The sequence below is a fragment of the Acomys minous genome, assembly GCF_964271855.1.
Source record: "Acomys minous genome assembly, chromosome: 5".
Taxonomy (NCBI): Eukaryota; Metazoa; Chordata; class Mammalia; order Rodentia; family Muridae; genus Acomys; species Acomys minous.
This window is the reverse complement of record NC_140494.1, coordinates 4364074-4372374: the sequence shown is the minus strand read 5'-3', so window position 1 is coordinate 4372374 and position 8301 is coordinate 4364074. Positions and strand designations below refer to the sequence as shown.

General features: G+C 39.3%; 1 pseudogene across 1 annotated transcript; it reads left to right on the top strand.

Annotated features, from left to right (window-relative positions):
- The first annotated feature begins 2762 nt into the window (after positions 1-2762).
- On the top strand, positions 2763-5215 carry LOC311597527 (large ribosomal subunit protein eL29-like; annotated as a pseudogene). The gene is made up of 2 exons: positions 2763-2943; positions 4728-5215. The product of its transcript is annotated as a large ribosomal subunit protein eL29-like (transcript).
- The last annotated feature ends 3086 nt before the right edge of the window (positions 5216-8301 follow it).

The window sequence follows — 8301 nt, the reverse complement described above, 5'->3', positions numbered from 1 at the left end:
TAAACAGATCAAGGATGAGGAGGAATGCAGTAAACATTCTTCCTATGTGGCATCTGCTTCAGTTCCTGCTTTTAGAATCCTGCCTTGAGTTTCTGCCCTGACTTATTGGATGATGTACTCTGATATGGAACTCTAAAATGAAATAACCCCTTTCTTCCATGATTGCTTTTGGTCATGGTAGTTTATCACAGAAAAAAAAATTAAGACAATATCCATTTAATATATTTTTATAATATATAATATATATAACATATAATATATATTAAAAATAATATATTTTTATTGTTCCAGAAGTTCATAATTAATGCAATGTAGCTTTTCTATTTTTTATTGTATTTCTTTTTTAATAAAATAAGATATATTATATACAGCTGTTTTTTTATTACCTATTACTCCTTTTCCTACTCCTGCAATTCCATTCCTACCCCCCACCACCTTTCTCTCTCAAATTTATGTGTTCACTTTACAGATTCTCTGAGTCTACACAGTGTTTCTGTATGAAAGAATGATCACTGGATATGTAATTAATCTAAACAATTCTTTCAAAATCAGTTTTAAGATTATATACTACAAGAAAATTAAAAAGAATGACTAGCAGCAGAGGCTTTTAGAATGTATGTAAAAGAATGGAATATATCACATTGCTTTAATATATATTCAGATATAAATATAAATATTTCTTAAAAATTCTGTTGTGGTTCTAGTCTTTAACATTGTATGTGTTTTTACTTGCTTTACATTCATTATATTTGTTTTTCTTTAATGTTTTCTTGGTTGGAAAAAGTATGTCAAAATTAAAGGAAAATATCTACCAAGAAGAGAATATTATTTCACTTTTAAAACCAAAGATAGATTTAGCATATAATATATATATTATATATATGTAACTATATACATATATATAATTTGTTTCAGATTTGAGAGAAGGGCTTATATTTGGAAATACTGAGGTTATTTATTTTCATTATAACTATGGTTCAAAATGTTTTCAAAATTTATCTTCCATAAGTGACAAAGGTTTTCTAACTGGAATCCACCTGGATATTTGATATAACCAATAATTATCATGGATCTCATGGAAAATATCCATGCTTTAAACATACCAGTTCTTTATTTTTTTAAGAATTTTTTTATTAATTTGTTCATATTACATCTTGATTATTAGCCCTTCCCCTGTTTCCTCCTATTCCTCCCTCCCTCCCACTTCCCCCCTTATCCCCTCCCCTATGTCTGTGATTGAGGGAGACCTCCTCCACCTATATATGCTCTTAGAATATCAAGTCTCTTCTTGGTAACTTGCTATCCTTCCTCTGAGTGCCGCCAGGCCTCCCCATCCAGGGGACGTGGTCAGAAAAGGGGCACCAGAGTTCGTGTGAGAGTCAGATCTCACTCTCCACTCAACGGTGGAGAATATCCTGTTCGTCGGCTAGGTGTTGGTAGGGGTTCGAAGTTTACTGCCTATATTCTCCTTGGCTGGTGCCTTAGTTTGAGGAGTACCCCAGGACCCGGATCTGCCTGTCATAAAGTTCTTCTTGTAGATTTCTAGGACCCTGTGGATCCTACTATTTCCCCATTCTTCCATGCTACTCTCGCCTAAAGTCTCAATAGGACTTTGACCCACTTTCTTGGTAAGTAAAGTTTTTCATGGGACGTATCCCTTGGACTAGTGTTTTGATATAAGTGAGTATAGACCGTTTGTCTCTTTTTGCTTCTGGGTGAACTCACTCATTATGATAATTTCTAGATCAATCCATTTGTCCACAAATTTCGGGAATTACTTGTTTTTAATAGCCGAGTAGTATTCCATAGTGTAAATGTACCACAGTTTCTTAGTCCATTATTCTACTGAGGGACACTTAGGCCGTTTCCATGTTCTGGGTATTATGTATAAAGCAGCTATGAACATGGTTGAGCCTATGTCCTTGTTGTGTGGTAGGGCATTTTCTGGGTATATTCCAAGGAGTGGGATAGCTGGGTCTTGAGGAAGCCCTATTCCCATTTTTCTGAGAAAGCACCAGATAGCTTCCCAACACCAAATAGAATAGACCTGAAAAGAAAATCTTCCCGCCACATAATAATAACAACACAAAATATACAGAACAAGGAAAAAATATTAAAAGCGGCAAGAGAAAAAGGAAGAGTAACATATGAAGGCAAACCTATCAGAATTACTCCTGACTTCTCAGCAAAGACCATGAAAGCCAGAAGGGCCTGGACAGAGGTTCTGCAAACCCTAAGAGAACACAGATACCAGGCAAGACTACTATATCCAGCGAAATTATCAATAACCATTGATGGAAAAGACAAGATGTTCCATGACAAAAACAAATTCAAACAGTACCTAGCCACAAATCTGGCTTTACCGAAGTTACTAGAAGGAAACCCTACCAGTTCTTTAAGAAAATGAAAATATCCCCAGTGACAATTTCTAGGATATTTGAGGACATCTTGATTACTCGTGAATCCATGAATTTACTAGAGTAGTGATGGGTAACTTCTTGCCCAGTGTGTTGCTGTAGTCATGGGGAGTGTCCTCACATTTTCACAACAGTGAGTTCTTTTTTTTTTTTATACCATTATTGATTTTCATTTTGTTCCCATAGTCTCTGCTGATCCTTTATAAGTCAGAATATTGTACTTAGGTAAAAATTTTTAACCTCATAGGGGTGATTAAGTGATCTGTGAAGCCTACACAGAAATAACATAGAAAGGGCATTGATGAATGCACGTTAGAGAAACTGCTGCCTTCCTCCACGTACATCATGGGATTCCAGCAAATTAAAGTTTGTAATGAACTGCGGGTTCGTTTTGATGAGCACGGGGATGAGCACTTGGCTGTTTATCATTTTTCCTCTACCAATGTGACATCTCAGCTGATTACTTACATTATGGCTAATTTACAGCTTATAATCAGTCCTAGTTTCTTAATAAACGTCTCATTAGGTGACAGGAGCTGCCGCTTTCCTCCATGTTCCTATTTCCCAGTATAATCTGCTAACACGTTGAATAGAAGTGGGGGAGGAAACTGCTGGATGTCACACATGTCATTTGCAATCATGTCCTGAAGCTTCAGAGGGGCATGCAGAGTCAATGCCCTTCACAATGCATTACTGAAAATGAGAAAAGCATGATGAGACGCCTCAGTGAGGTTTTGTGCTCACACTTCAGATGCTGAAAGCGGAAGCTGGGACCACACTGGGGAGATTAAGACTGTGCTTGAATCATTCAAAAGTAAGGGAGACAACTGAGACTCTGCATGGTGCAGCTGCTGCTGTTGCTGGTGGTGATGGTGGTGGTGGTGGTGATGATGATGACGATGACGATGACGACAACGATGATGACGACGATGATGATGATGGTGGTGATACATTTTACAATTATTTTAACACACGACATTAATCACAGGATTAGGAAGTATCATACACACCCCAGAAATATGTGATGACAGACCTCAAACTAAAACCAAAAAAAAAAAAAATCGTATTGCTTGAAGCATTCAGAAATCTTCAGGAATAATGAGCAGGACAGATGGGAGGGCCACTGGATGAAGGCCCTTGCTCTCATCATCGTCATCACTGCTCATATGAGTTGGTAAACTGGGTGGCATGTGTGAAATCACGGATGTTGATTGACACCGTCAAAGTCACTTAAATAAAGGGTTCATTTTATGGTAAAGTGAAGTGTTTGTTTATATGTGATTCTAATGGTGTGATTCCATCAATAATCTCTAGAATTCCTAAGATAGATGCAAGAGAGGTGGAATTACATGCGATTATCCACTAATTAGGAGGTTGGCCCTGAAATCATGTGTGGAAATATATATGTAAGCATATACATATACAGCATTGTACAGACCTAGAAAACTGCATTTATATATTACAATCGCATATTGTGTGTGTGTGTTTGTGTGTGTATTTGTGTGTGTGTTCCTGATTGTGTCCATGGATGCCAGAACCTCTGAATCTGGAGGTCCAGGTGTTTGTGAGCCACTTGTTGTGGGTGCTGGGAACTGACCCTGGGTCTGCTGGAAGAGGAGTGTGAACTCTTAACTAATGAGCACATAACCCACGTTTATTGGAATAGACTTAATACTCTATGCTCTCTTCCAGATCAAAGTTGATCAGCACCAAGAAAACTGCATTATGGACAACTAAAACTCTGATTCTCCTAACACATGTGGGAGGTTTAAACTCATGTCCTAACGCTTGAGAAATAAGCACTCTTTCTAAGCCAACACAGCCACCACAGCTATTTTTGCCTTATAGAAAGTAAATATCAGATGATACAATGCAATTTTAATCTTGAGATATCTATAAATAGATTAATAAAGACCTCTACTAGTTATGATGATCTATAAAGAAAGAAAATGAGACGGGCATACACTAATGGAAGAGGCTTTCAGACACATGAAATAAAAAAGGTAATTAAGAATATGTCTGTCATGTATCAAATATGGACTGATAATGAAAAATCAATATAATTTAACATAAGCAAGGCAGACAGAAGCCCTTGTTCTAAGGAAATGTAGAAAAAACAAAGCTTAACTCAGCTTAGACATGTAAAAGTATCCTAGAAGTAAGACCTGATATGAATTTTGAAGCATCTGCCAACAACTATGTAGAAATTAATTTTTAATTTATGTACAAATTAGTTAAGTTTCAGTTAGTACAAATAGCAACAGTGTTGTTTGAAAAGAAAAGGTAATCCTCTTTCTCTTCCGGTCCCAGGCTCTGCGGGAGCCGTGGGTTACCGTGGAGACATAGCCAAGTCCAAGAACCACACCACACACAACCAGTTCTGCAAATGGCACAGAAACGGCATCAAGAAACCCCGGTCTCAAAGATACGAGACTCGACCCCAAGTTCCTGAGGAACATGCGCTTTGCCAAGAATCACAACAAGAAAGGCCTGAAGAAGACGCAGGCAAACAACGCAAAGGCAATGAGTGCCCATGCAGAGGCCATTAAAGCCCTTGTGAAGCCTAAGGCCATTAAGCCCAAGATGCCAAAGGGCCCAGCCGCAAACTCAGCCATCTTGCTTTCATCGCTCAACCCAAGCTTGGGAAGAGGATTCAAAGCTGCTTGGCCAAGGGTTGTAGGTTCTCCCAACCAAGGTTCGAAGCAAGGCAGAGGCCGCAGCTCCAGCTAAGGAAGGCTCAGGCTTCAGCCCCAGCTCAGGCTCCCAAAGGTGCCCAGGGCCCTGTGAAAGCCCCATAGGAAAGGCTTCTGACTATGTGAAGACAGATGGACTGGTGTGACACACCTACCTACACACTATTACAGATGACCAGTGTCCTATGCTGTTTTTACAAATAAACCTGAGGCAAGCTCTGTTAAAAAAAAAAAAAGAAAGAAAGAAAGAAAGGAAAAGAAAGAAAAGGTAAGATATTTACAATGAAATATGACTCTCAGACATATAGCTTGAGGAATAAGATAGAAAGTAGTCAGTGGACAGGTATCTGAAAATAGATTTATTGGCATATTTTATCATATATTAATGTATATATTAATGTATGACATTGATGGCACAAACAATAGCAAACGTTGTGTAGGATGTCTGAGAATGTTCAATGTTGACGCATCCTAGAAGAAGGAACCAGAGCTACAAAACTGGAAACACAAAACATGGGCATCAGAGAGACCTACGTAAATGTAGGATGCAGGTGAGATTTCACTACAGTGATGCCGAAGCAGGGGAAGGTGGCTTTGGATGGGATATGAACAACTAATGCACCTAAAATGAACTGGAGCACTGAGGACACAATAAAATCAAATTGTGCTATTTTTATTTCTCTTTTTACATTAATTAATTAATTTACTTTAGATTGTGGTAGGAAGTTCCTCTCCCCCCAGTCCCTTTCACTTCCCTCCCTTCCCCATGTACCCCCTTTCTCTTTCTTCTCAGAGAAGGGGAGTCTTCCTTTGGGTATCATCAACCTGCCTTGGCATATTAAGTAAGACTGGGAGCATCTTCTTCTATTGAGGCTACACAAGGCTCTCTAGTTAGGCAAAGGGGATCCAAATATAGGCAACAGAGTCAGAGGCAGCCCCTTCTCCTGCTGTTAGGGGTCCACCATGAGGACCAAGCTGAATATCTGTTACACATGTGCCGCAGGTTTAGGACTGTCTCATGGTAGCTAATTTTGTAAGTTTCCTTGTGACGTCCTTGACTACCCTGTCTCTTCCAATCCTTCACGACCTTTGTCCATAATATTTCCCCAAGCTGTTTGGCTGTGGGTCTCTGCATTTCTCGTCATCAACTGCTGGGTAAAGCCACTCAGATGATTTTTATGCTAATCTCCTGTCTGCAAGAACAGTATAATATTATTAATAATGTCAGTGGTGAGCTCCATCTCATGGTATCCACCTTGAGTTAGGCCTGTCATTGGCTGACTGGGTCGAAGGTTTTGTGTGTCGGTTAGTGTCCCCCTCCTTCCACTGGAAGCACTGCTTGGCTAAAAGGTGGCCATTTCAGGCTCCATATGGCCCACAGCTAGAAGTCCCAGCTAGGGTCACCACCATAGACTCTCAGGAGCCTCCCCCTTCCCACAGTTGTCCCCCCGTACCAATTTCAGTTCTCTCTTTCTATCTGATCACCATTCCTGTTCTCCTCTCTGACTCTCACCAACCCTACATCTGACAGAGGGGAAATATCCGAAATATATGAAGAACTCAATAAATTAAACACCAAAAAAACCACCAAATAATTCGATTAAAAATGGGGAACGGAACTAAACAGAGAACGACCCACATCATTAGTCATCATTTCCTTGCGTTCTTCTGCATGCGTATGTCCAGTTAGACCAACTCCATTTGTTGGAGATGCTATCTGTTTTTCATTGTACGGTTTTGGCTTCTTTGTCAAAAATCAAGTGTCCGTTGGTGTGTCAGTTAATTTCTGAGTCTTTGATTTAATTCCATTTATCAACCTGTCTGATTTTGTGCCAATACCATGTGGGTTTTATGACTACTTCTCTGTAGTACAGCTTGAAATCAGGAAGGATTATACCTCCACAAGTTCTTTTATTGAACAGGATTGTTTTAGCTATCCTGCATATTTTTTTTTCCCACATGAAGTTAAGAATTGTTCTTTCAAGGTCTGTGAAGAATTGTGTTGGAATTTTAATGGGAATTACATTGAATCTGTAGGTTGCTTTTGGTAAGATGGCAGTTTTTACTATGTTCAACTTACTGATCCATGAACATGGGAGATCTTTCCATGTTCTGATATCTTCTTCAGTTTCTTTCTTCAGGGACTTGAAGTTCTTGTCATACAGGTCTTTCACTTGCGTGGTTAGAGTTACACTAAGATATTTTACATTATTTGTAGCTATTGTGAAGGGTGTTGTTTATCTAATTTCTTTCTAAGCCTGTTTATCATTTGTATAAAGGAGGGCTACTGACTATTATTATTATTTCTTTCTGGTTAATTTTGTACGCAGCCACTTTAAAAGAAGTGTTTATCATCTATAGGAGTTCTCTTTTAGAATTTTGGCAATAATTTTACATAATTCATATCATCTGTGAATAACCACTAGAGTTTTGTTATTTTGATAGGAGAAGGGAACACATGTCAGCATTTCTCAAGGCTTTTTCAGCTGACAAACAAGAGAAGCATGTGCTGTTTTGACGGAGAAACAAATAAGGGGTATGTTGACATGATTCACAGTCCTGAGGTTGGTGACAAAATACTCATGTTTTTCTACGTGGGAGCATCTGCCCACCTACCTCTGCTGGCCTGACTTCTGCCACTGGCTTATTCCACCAGTCAGCAACTGTTCCTTACTTCCAAGTATTGTTGTGCCAGTCTACGCTGCCAAATCTGTACAGGATTCCCTTCTGGAAGCCAGCGGGTCTTCTCTACTTGGACCTCCTAAACTCTGATCCTGACATTTGTAGTCTAGTGTGATGATTTCCTTGATAGATTAAGAGGTCCTGAAACTAGACTACTGTATATGAGGAAACAAAAACAGAAAGCAAAACAACAACAATAACAAAAAAATAAAGATGACTCTATTGGTCTTCTTGTGAAGTTATTGTCTCCTTCGGGTGACTTTATTCTTCCTCCTACTTTTCCACAAGACTTCCAGAGACCTGCCTAGTGTTTGGTTGTGGGTATCAGCATCTGTTTTGATCTGCTCCTGGGCAGAGCCTCTCAGGGGACAGTTATGCTAGGCTCCTGTCTGCAAGCATAGCAGGATATTATTATTAGTGTTGGGAGTTGGCTTTCTCCCACCAGGTGGGTCTCAAGCTAGGCCAGTCATTGCTTGGCTTTTCCCCCAATCTCTACTCCATCCTTATCC